Source organism: Panthera leo, chromosome B2, assembly GCF_018350215.1.
Source record: "Panthera leo isolate Ple1 chromosome B2, P.leo_Ple1_pat1.1, whole genome shotgun sequence".
Lineage (NCBI taxonomy): Eukaryota > Metazoa > Chordata > Mammalia > Carnivora > Felidae > Panthera > Panthera leo.
The window spans coordinates 87496773-87508065 of NC_056683.1; the positions used below are offsets into that span (position 1 = coordinate 87496773).

Here is an 11293-nt window from a genome sequence, read left to right on the forward strand (position 1 = left end):
TACTCTAAGGTGGTCCCCAGACTCCCACTCAGGACTGGTTATTATGCTTAGTTATGTTTCCAAGGTAACTGTAGATTCAAAATACCAAATAAGAAAGAAAAAAGCGGACTTTCAGGGTCATACAGCTGACACTACAAAGTCCTATGCATTATTGGTTGTGCCTAGCTCGGTGTCTTCTGCTGATGTCCTGTAAATATGTGTTGAGTAAAGTGGCAGTAAGGAAAGAGAAATCAAATTGCGAAAGTAAGTAGAGAAATAGGACTGCACAAGAATCAATGATTTCTTACTACAGGAGCCAGTGCAATGTTTTAAAATTCTTAAAAGCATTACTTTAGATTATTTTGTGTTTATAAACAATGAGATTTTCTTATCAAATAAGGTTGACTTCTCCTCTAAATACTTTGTTTAAAGCACCAAAGTTTCAAATTATTTTAAGGCTTTAATAAAAGATCTTAATATTTTAGCAAATATTTAAAAATCTAACAAAAGGAGATAGAAAATTAAAACAAAGAGGTAAAAGTGAACATCAAAATAATTGGTAACTAGTGACATAGTGATGTTGAGAAACAAAATAATCAAGACAGTAAGATAAATGGGAGTATCAATCAAGGTCCCATCCGGAAATAGATGGCACATCTGTTTAGGTAAATTGAAAATTGCTATTCTTAAAGGGACCATTTACAAAGGTGTGGATGAGGTGAAAGGGAATTCCAAAAGGTGGAGTTCGTAAAAAATAAATAAATAAATAAATAAATAAATAAATAAATAAATAAATAACAGCTGTTGTCACTTCGGTCCCAAAGGGAGGAGAAGGAGCAGTTACCAAAATCCAGAGAGAGAGAGAGAGAGATTACCTTGGAAGTAGTGGTGGAAGAACATAGTCAACTGAGGAGATCTGGCAGGGGAGAAGACAGGGCAGCAATATCTTGAGGTCATTCTCCATCTTTCCAATCTGTTGCTGGTGCGCCTCACTAACTATATCCAACTCTAAGATGGAAGGCAAGGAAGCTTGTTGATGGAGTCTATCTAGAGTCAGCCTCTTATGGCAGAGAGCAGAGTAGAGAGACTTTGGAAAGATCAATGGAAGATACCTGGCATTATGAGCAAAAGTCAAATAATGTCTTAAAGCCTAAAGCACTGAGCAATTTTATTTTTATTTAAGATTTTATTTAAATTATTTTATTTAAATTTAATTTTATTTTTTATTTAAATTATTTTTATTTAAATTATTGGTGAAACTTAAGAAGCAGTAGAAAAATTGAAAAATTTGAAAACATGGTTAAAACTTTGGGAAATAAAATTCTGAAAAACACCGAGAGGAAATGTAGAATTCTATAAGTAAAGATGAAGATACAATTTTGTGTGTGGTGTGTGTGTGTGTGTGTGTGTGTGTGTGTGCGTGTGCTTACGTGGAACCAGTGAAGGAGGAAAAAACTATAGGCTAGAGGATATTGATTTGGAAAAAAAGTTTATATTAAAATTTTACTTCTATGAGAGCAGACACCCTAGTGTATTCAGACACCCTATTTTACTTTGTAGGGTGAGGCCAATGAGATACAAAGTGGAAAGGAACACCAATACTAAATAATCAAGATAAATATTTGAATGCAATATTTTTTAAAAATGTGAAAAAATCCGCAATGAACAAAATATTTAAATTTTTTTAAATACAGATTTCTCTTTCTTTTTATGATCCTGCATTATAGTCTGATTGGTGTAGTGGTTTCCAATTGATCCTCAGTCTTCCAGCTCTGTGAGTGCTATGGCCAGCACTGGTTAGGTTTATAAGGGTTGAACATGGCATGCAAACACCTTGAGCAGTGTGGGGTTTTTATATGTAACCATGCTTTTGATTGTAAAAACCATAGTTTTTACTGACTTTTTCCACTGGGTTCAAAATATGGGAAGATATTTGATGAGTTGCATAGAGGGGCACACATTTTTCCTTTTGCCTCAGGCTCCAATATGATTCAGCACATGACTGTTGAACACTGTAATACATAACTGATAATTGATGTTTATTGAATGAAAGAATGATTAAATGAATTAATGTGGTCATTTCCTACTCCAAATATGTATTACATATTTGGTGTCCCTTCCAGCTCATTTTTTTTTCCTCTGGCTGCATAATTTATGGCCTTGCTCTGACATTCTTACTCAAAGTCACAAGGGCAGGTTTAAGGGCATGATTAGGGACATATAGATGCTCAAAGAAGGGTGTTGTAAAGAACTCATGAATAATCCACTAGGTAAGAAATTTTCATAATAGCAGTTTACCAAAACTGCCAGTATTTTTTGTTGTCATTGTTTGTTTTGTTTTGTTTTTTGTTTTCATTTCTGTTACTACTCTTTACCTGGAATCTTCCTCAGTTTCTTCTCAATCCTATTCAATGCATGCTTTTCATACTCAATTTGGTTAAACATTCTGAATGTTTAATTTTAAATAATCATATATCAGTATGGGAGAACTTTAGATTTGCGATATTCTAAATTTCCATCTTTCTTTTCTTAGTTGTTCCCTCATGTTATTCTCAAGTGTGTTTTTTATTTCACTTTGTATGCTCTCTTGTTTGGAACTATGTATATCTTAAAACTATATACATCTTAAAACTCTCTGCAATACCTGGCAGATCAGGGAACAATAAATATTAATTAATGATAATTGTAATAGTAATGAGTAGCAATTTAATTTGCTCACATATTCTGCCTTAAGACCCCACTGGAATAATATGGATTTTTACAACAAGCGTAATTTCTTGTCCTTGAAAGCCTTTTCTTTGGTTTCCATTTTAATGTCTCCCATTATTGTTTTGTTAGACATAGAAGATATGAAGACAGACTCTGATGCATTATTTATCTTTCCCATAACTAATATCTGGGAAAAAACAAAAGTGAAATTTGACATAGAAAAACTTTTATCTAAGAGCCAGATCATATAAATGCATGTGGTTAAGATGCATTTTTCAGAGTTTTTTGGAAAGATTATGTGGAATGTTGATTTTGTAAGTAAATAAGAAACAGTGTCCTTTGTGTCTTATATATTATTTATGATTCTAGTTTTTTAAATATTTTTTCACAAGAATATTTTGCTTGATCTTCAAATCGTCCATGTGTTGGGACTAGTTCACCTACTGGTCCATATCCACATAACTCATGCTTTACTGTCATAGACTGATGTGACACAGTGTAATAGAATATGATGCATTGCCTGAATTTAAAGGAACATGGACTATTTCTGGATCTGCTGTGCAGCATAAGATCTGTATCACATTTGAAACAAAGCTAACCAAGCAGACAGAGCAGAAAGATATGTATAGCATCCATTAATCAGGGTAGAGTATATATTTTTTCAGCATCTTACTCTATTTGCCTGGTATATTTTAAGTCTGAAACACAGAACAAAAATAGCCTTAGTGACCGTTCATATTGTTTTTTACATTACTGTCCTTAGAGAATCATCCCCTTAAAAAGATGAAAGCGATTTCATTTTGATTAAAAATGGTTAAATACGTTGTATTACATATATTCCTTCATTCCATCTTTTCTCACTGGGGAAACATTAAATATTCTGCAATGTATGCATTTTGATTAATAAATAAATATATGACTATTAGCACCAAGCTGAGCTACTATCTGCCATTTAACCCAATCAAATTCAAAATACTTTAAAGCATGTTTTTTTTATAAGAACTGCAGGTATCAAATTATGTCAGATTTGAACTAAGGAGAATAAATAAGGTAATAGAATTAACTAAAAGAAGCATATTTGCATGAGTGTATGAAGTTATAGAAGACCTTCAGTTTAAGTCATACTTTAGAAGCTCTTTGAGGCAGAACTGCCACACGTGCTCTAAAGAAGGCAACTTACAGGGGCTCCTGGTGGCTCAGTTGGTTGAGCATCCAGGTCTTGATTTGGCTCAGGTCATGATCTCAAGGTTGGTGGGTTTGAGCCCACATCAGGTTCTGCACTGACAGAGTGGATGGAGTCTGCTTGAGATGCCGTCTCCTTTTCTCTCTGCCCCTCCCCCACTTGCTCTCTGTATCTTTCTCAGAATAAATAAAAATAAGCTTTAAAAAAAAAGAAGGCAACTTACATCTCTCTCTGTTTTATAAGGTATGTTACCCATTTTCAAGTTCTTTTCATATAAGTTTACCCCATCTTTCCTACATATTTTAATATGTAAAATCCTTGAAGTTGGGCCACTGCTTCTTTCCTCCATTCATAGAATTTATTCACCCAGATTAGAGAAGTAGGAACTACCAGATGTCAGACTGGCACATGTTTTCCCCATTTGGTCCCCCATTCTGGAAAGAGATAGTAAAATACCTCTAACCTTACTGCAGTGAGGCATTTACTATTCAGACCCCACCCTTATCCAGAATTTCACTAGTATTTTTCAGGTTTTTTTTTTCCTTATCCATATGTCCTCTCTCCTGCTTTCCCTCATAGCTACATTCCATTCCTCTGAGATAATTACCCCTTGACCTTCCGGTTACTGACAAAATTACTTCTCAAGGGTCTTTAAGTGATACAAACTATCAAGTACATGTAGCTTTCTCCCAAAGCTTATCTCCATCCCTGACCTACTCACATCTTCCCAGATGCACTGAGATCACCTGTCTTTAGAAATCAGCCAGATGTGTTATGTCACATATGTGTCTTCCACCCCAAAACAATCATCTGTTCACCATTCCACCATGCTCATTAACCTTATCCTACTTTCCCAACTGGCCAACCTGTGCAACATGACTGGACACCTGAAGGTTGGAGAAGGGAATGTATGCTTGTGGGATGATGTTCAGTATTTATTTGATCTGTTCAGTTAACATGATCCCTCACAGCCAGTCTGTAAATAACATTTAGCAATTTTCCTTATAATTTTTCTATGTTTCCCTCCCCATTTTTTGTCTCACACCCACCCTGAACCCAGATGCAGACCCATTACTACATATGTGGTTTCTTCCCTCATCATTCTCATGCTGCAATCTCTTTGAGGTGCAAAGGCTAGAATAATCTCTCACACATCTGTAATGTTTCCTTTCTCCTTACTGCATAAGAGTGACACTCTTCCATCCTCTTCCTGTCCCTTTCATCCCAATCAACTATATTTTTTTTCTTAGTCCACTTCATGAATGATTCATTCAAGTCTATGTAATCTGTTGTTTGCAGAGAAATTGGAGTTTGGAAAGGAGAGAATTGGAAAGGAGAAATTCTCAGTTTCTTTGCATTTTTCCCTTCCCTTCTCTTTCCTTCCTTTTGTAAATGTATCCATTTATAGCCTCCTCCCCTCCCCTCCCTTCCCCTCCTCTTTCCTCCCCTCTCCTCTCCTTTCCTTTCATCTATCTCCTCTTTCTGTCCTTTACTTTCATTCATTAGATACTTATTGAACACCTGATATGTTTAAGTACCTTGGGAGCCAGAAACTAAATCAACATAATCCTACTTCAACTCAGGGAAGTAAGTAGCATGACATTAATCCTCGTAGCACATTTGTTAGGAAGTATTATTATCTATATTTCATAGAAGAGGAAACTAAAGTTGAGAAAGCTTTCATAATAAGTGGAGGTCACAATGCTAATAACAAATAATCTGAGATTCAAATCTAGGCATTCCCAATTCCAGAAATCATATTTTCCCCCCACAAAATTACTTGATTGAAATCTTTATCCACGAAATGTAAGGTACTAGTGAAGATATGGACTTCAGAAGATATGGATAAATGAATCCGAGGTCATAAAACAAAGCCAGTATGCATAGAGGTAAAGAGGGGACAGTGGGATTTTGTGAAATAAACTGGAGGAATTAGAGAGGAATTTGTGCACCACTTGGTGAGGAGGTCTTGTCTACATTCACGACCATGCCATCTAAGGGTCCTCTGCAGTCCAGTGCAGGTCCTCAGATGCAAGAAGAAGGTCATAGCCGTGGAGCACTGCAAATGGGGCAACAGCGTCATCAGGGTGAATGGGCAGGCCCTGGAAGATTGAGCTGCTCATGCAGCAATACAAACTACTGCACCTGTTTTGTTTCTGGGCAAGGAGTTGTTTGCCAGGGTGGACATCTGAGACTGAGTAAAGGGTGGTGGTCATGTGGCTCAGATTTACAATCTTCCAGTCCACCTCCAAAGCTCTGGTGGCCTATTATCAGAAATACGTGGATGAGGCTTCCAAGAAAGAGATCAAAGACATCATCATCCAGTACGACCAGATTCTGCTGGTTGCTGATCCCTGGTGCTGCGAATCCAAAAAGTTGGGCAGTCCTGGTGCCGTGCTCCCTATCAAAAATCCTACGGATAGGCCTATTGTGAGGATCAGGGTTCACCTTTATAATAAGTAACTGGTGGGAATCAGGGTTCACCTTAATAATAAACTATTGTCATGGGGAAAATAAGGAATATTTAGGACATAAAATGGTAGAATTTTATGATGAATTTGGTATATGGATTACAGGCTAGAAGGTTTCTATAATGACTCAGAGGCTTCTGCCTTACATAACGGAATGTTTGATCTAGAATGGGATAAGGAGGTAAAATATTAATTGACTGCATGTGCACGTGTGAGACAGAAGAAAATATAGAATAATGAAAAAGAAGTATAGGACCAAGTTGTGAAGAGCTGCAACATTGACAGAGGGGCGATCTTAGTCAAGGGCCAATGAAGAGGAAATATGCTAGAAAATATGTGCAGGAAAACAACAAGGGGAGCAGAAGAAAGATTTTAAAAGAAGGAATGTAAATAGCATCAAATGCTATTAAAATTAACACTGAAATTTTTCATCAGATTTGGTGACTAAAGATCATGGCTAACCTTAGCAAGAGCTGTTTGAAGGGAAGTTTCCAGAGGTCAGAATGGGAATGGGTAAAGTTAGAAAATGGAGTCTGAAAGAGCAAGGGATCCTGCTATCGAGAAGTAGTGGTGCTGATCAAGAAAAGTTTTTAGAAGAAGTCATATTTTTTCCCCGTTTATCTTAACAACTTTTTGAAAAAAGAATTCCAAATAATTAAAATAATTTGAGAATGTAGACTTGTTGTATAATTTCCATATGCGTATTTAACTAGTCTCATATTTTTCACTAGTTTAATTCTATCTTTATTACTCTATTTTAAGATCCTTAAAAGGACAGATTCATAAATCTAATTATTTTATATCCAATTATAATCTTATTTTAATGTAGTACACATATCAATATTGATCAATTAGTCATCAACTATTTATTGCAGATATACTATACATGAAATAGTTTTCTACTACAGATGGAAGTTCCTATCAGAACTTCACTTAATATTGTGTTTTCATTCAAATGATAACCTTAAAGTAGTAATTAATCATATTTTAGATTATGCCGTGAAATTTGAGTACCCAGATTTGCATTTGTAGTTTGCACTTTTTTTAAAATTCCCATATAAAGTCATGATTTGCTCTATGAAAAACTGTGTATTGATTCAAATGAAGGAATGTTGGGGGAAATTACATCCACATATGTATGTAAACCTCCAGATCAAAGAAGGCTATTCTGTGTTAACAGAATCACATTTGGTTAAATAACACATAACAATAAATAGATCCATCTGTATAGGTACCAAGTTTTTAAAACAGCAAATAATGAATATACAATGAAATTTTATTTCTTTTTTTAAATGTTTATTTATTATTTTTGAGAGAGAGACAGAGTAAGCAGGGAAGGGGCAGAGAAAGAAGGAGACACAGAATCCAAAGTAGGCTCCAAGCTCTGAGCTGTCAGTGCAGAGCTTGATGTGGGGCTCAAACTCACGAGCCGTGATGTCATGACCTGAGCTGAAGTCAGACACCTAACCAACTGAGCCACTCCGGTGCCCCATGATGTTTTATTTCTCATTCTAATGTCTAGCAATAACAGATTGAATATCTATTTGAAATAGAGTTTAATAGCAATAATATAAACATCTTATTCAAGGAAAAATGCAACTTTAAATAATCAAATAATACCTTATTAAATTAGGCAGACTCATGGTTAAATATGAGATCTGTTTTTCTTGAACCAGCAAAATTTTGAAGTCATTAATAATTCTCACTTTGTACAACATCTTGGTGAATAGGGATTCTCCACTTTAAAATATTAAACTCAAAAATGCAAAGTCATATCTTATATAGAACTGGGCTTGTGCCTATCTCTTCCTACAAGTTATTCAACAATGGACCTTGACCCAGGGATATACAAGAACATACACAGTTTCAGTTCCACGAACACAGAGGTCCAATGGGCTCTGATGCCAGTGACAGCTCCAAGGAAGAAGCAAAACATGGCTTGATCCTTGCTATAGATTGAATGTTTGTGTCCCCCTAAAGCTCATATATTGAAACCTAATGCCCAGTGTAATGGTATTTGGAAGTAGGGCCTTTGGGAGGAGCTTAGGTCTTGAGAGTAGAGCCCTCGTGAATGGGATTCATGCCCTTATAAGAGAGATCCCAAAGAGCTAGTTGTTTGTTTGTTTGTTTGTTTTCCTTTCAAAGTGAAGGCACAGAGAAAAGACCGTTTATGAACCAGGAAGTGGGTTCTTATTTCCCAGTCTGCCAGCACCTTGATCTTAAACTTCCCAGCCTCCAGAACTATAAGTTATAAAGTTCTGTTCTATATAATCCACTCAGTTTCTGGTATTTGGCTATAGCAGCCTGAATGGACTAAGATAATCCTTAAAATTAGTATAGGCATTGACTCGATATTCTAGGAGAGGGAGACAAAATGAGCAAAAGTATATGGAGGTGTGCTCAGGAAAATGAGGGCTGCAGTTTAGCTGAAGACTGTGTAAAGTGATCAGAGGACATACAATTACAAAGTAGTCTGGGGCCAAGCTCTAGATTAAATGCTTTTACTGCTAGGCCAAGCCATTGAATCATATCAAGTTTCACTCCAGATTTATTGTAATTTCACACTGTTTTTACATAATTACATATCTCTTCCTGAGATTTTCAAGTTGCATAAAAAATATTTGCAAACTAGATTATTTCTTCATATAAAACACATAAATCAGAAAAATAAAGAAAAAATTAAATAAAACTTTACTGAAACAACCATTGTGTTTCAGTTTTCTGTTTTTAGTGAAATTAGATTCATTATTAAGTTCATTATTCTTTTCCCCCACTATTTTGTGGCCCTTTCCTCATTGTGCTTCACGTCATACCGGGAGGAAAGTGAGATAATATTCGTGTAATTACCTAACTTATTTCTTCACCACCCCATTTCTTTCTTTCATTTCATTTTTTTTGTCTCTATGAAAAACATTAAAATATTTATAATTACAACCCTTTATTCCTTTCATTTTCTTTCATTTTGTTCATGTGAATTCTCTAATTGAGGAATCTGTGTTATCTTCAGAAATGTTTTGTGTCTTAAAAATGGAATAAAAAGGACAACTGATAAAGATATTGCTTTTTCCTTCATTAGTAGACCTCAGACTTAATATTTATCATTGTTTTTGTGGATGTCTTTTATATATTTAAACTGCCAACATATAAGAGATGACCAATAAAAGCATACACATACTTTTAAGTTAAACAAATTTCATTTAACATTTTAAATTAATGTACTAAATGAGACCATTGATTTGCACACTTCATGACATACTAGTTCTATTCTGATTTTCGTAGAATTCTATAAGGAAATGTCAACAGAAGAAATTACCTCTTATTTTAATATTCTCCCAGAGAAGTCATCTTACACTACAGAACACTCTTGAAAACAACAACTTGCTAAAATTTTAAAGATAGCCTCCTTCCAGCAATCAGAATTTCTTCAGAAGTAGAACCTTTTCCAAACATATTAATATTTTCAAAAAGATGATAACCCTGTCAGGGATTAGACTGTCTCCAGGGTTAAAACCATAATCTGGTAAATAATTTCAACAGAGGACTTTCTTTCTCCCTGAATAGAAAACTTCCTCACCAGGGAATCCCACAGATACTCATTTCTTCAAAGACAGGACCATTTAAACATGTCAGAATCTTCAAAGTGGAAAACATGCCACCCCTTAGCAAAATGAAGTCTTTTAAAGTAGAAGCCCAACAGCATTATGAAGGCTCTGAAAGAAAATTCCCACAGCTCTACAAAATACTGCTTTCAGTACCCAAGTCTCAGATTATAATTTAAAAATGTTATGCAGATCATACGCAATCTACTTTTTAAAAAAAAATAGACTTCAGTTTTTAGAGTAGTTTCAGGTTCACAGCAAAATTGAGCACAAATAAAAGAGAGATTACATATACTCTCTGCCCCCTCACATGTACAGTTTCCCCAACTATTACTATCCCCCACCAGCGTGGTACTTTTGTTGCAATTGAGGAACCTACAATGACACATCATTATCACCCAAAGTCCATAGTTTACATGAGGGTTCATTCCTGGTGTTGTGCATTCTATGGGTTTGGACAGGTATGAATGTTATGTATCATACCAAGTAGTTTCACCCCCTAAAACTCCTCTGTGCTCTGCCTAGTCATCTCTCCTCCCCTTTAACCCCTACTAACCACTGATGTTTTTACTGTCTCCATAGTGTTGCATTTTCCAGAATATCATATAGTTAGAATCGTGTAATACATATCCTTTTCAAATTGGCTTCTTTCTATTTTTTAGAATAATAAATGTTTATGAAGCTGATCCATATTCAATGTTTATGAAATCAAAATAATATGGATAAGAAGAGACTTCAAGTCAACTCATTAAATAATAGGACTAGCATGTACTTCTTAAGGTCTTTTTTAAAATTTTAATTCCATATAGTTAACATGCAGTGTTATATTAGTTTCAAGTGTACAATCAAGCTGGCTTTCAATTAGTGATATGCACATAAGTTTCCTCCATGTCTTTTCATGGCTTTATAGCTCATTTCTTTTTGGCACCAAATAATATTTCATTATCTGAATTACCACAGTTTTTCCACTCTTCTACTGAAGGGCAACTTAATTGCTTACAAGTTTTGGCACTTATGAATAATGCTACTATAATTATGTAGGTAGGACATAAGTTTTCAATTTCTTTGGGTAAATATCATACACTGCTGTGGCTGGATAGTATGGTGAGAGTACATTTAGTTTTGTGAGAAACTGCCAAACTAACTTGCACGGTGGCTCTATCATTTTGTACATCTACCAGTGATAAATGAGAGTTCCTGTTGCTCCACATCCTTGCCAGCATTTGGTGTTGTCAGTGTTCTGACATTTGACCATTCTAATAGGTAGCTAATAGTATCTTATTTTAATTTGCATTTCCATGAAGACATATGATGTGGAGCATATTTTAATATGATTATTTGCATCCATATAA

At 35.1% G+C, this 11293-nt stretch overlaps 1 pseudogene; it reads left to right on the forward strand.

The window, feature by feature from the left end:
• Positions 1–5858: 5858 nt before the first annotated feature.
• Positions 5859–6294, forward strand: LOC122220727 (annotated as a pseudogene).
• The last annotated feature ends 4999 nt before the right edge of the window (positions 6295–11293 follow it).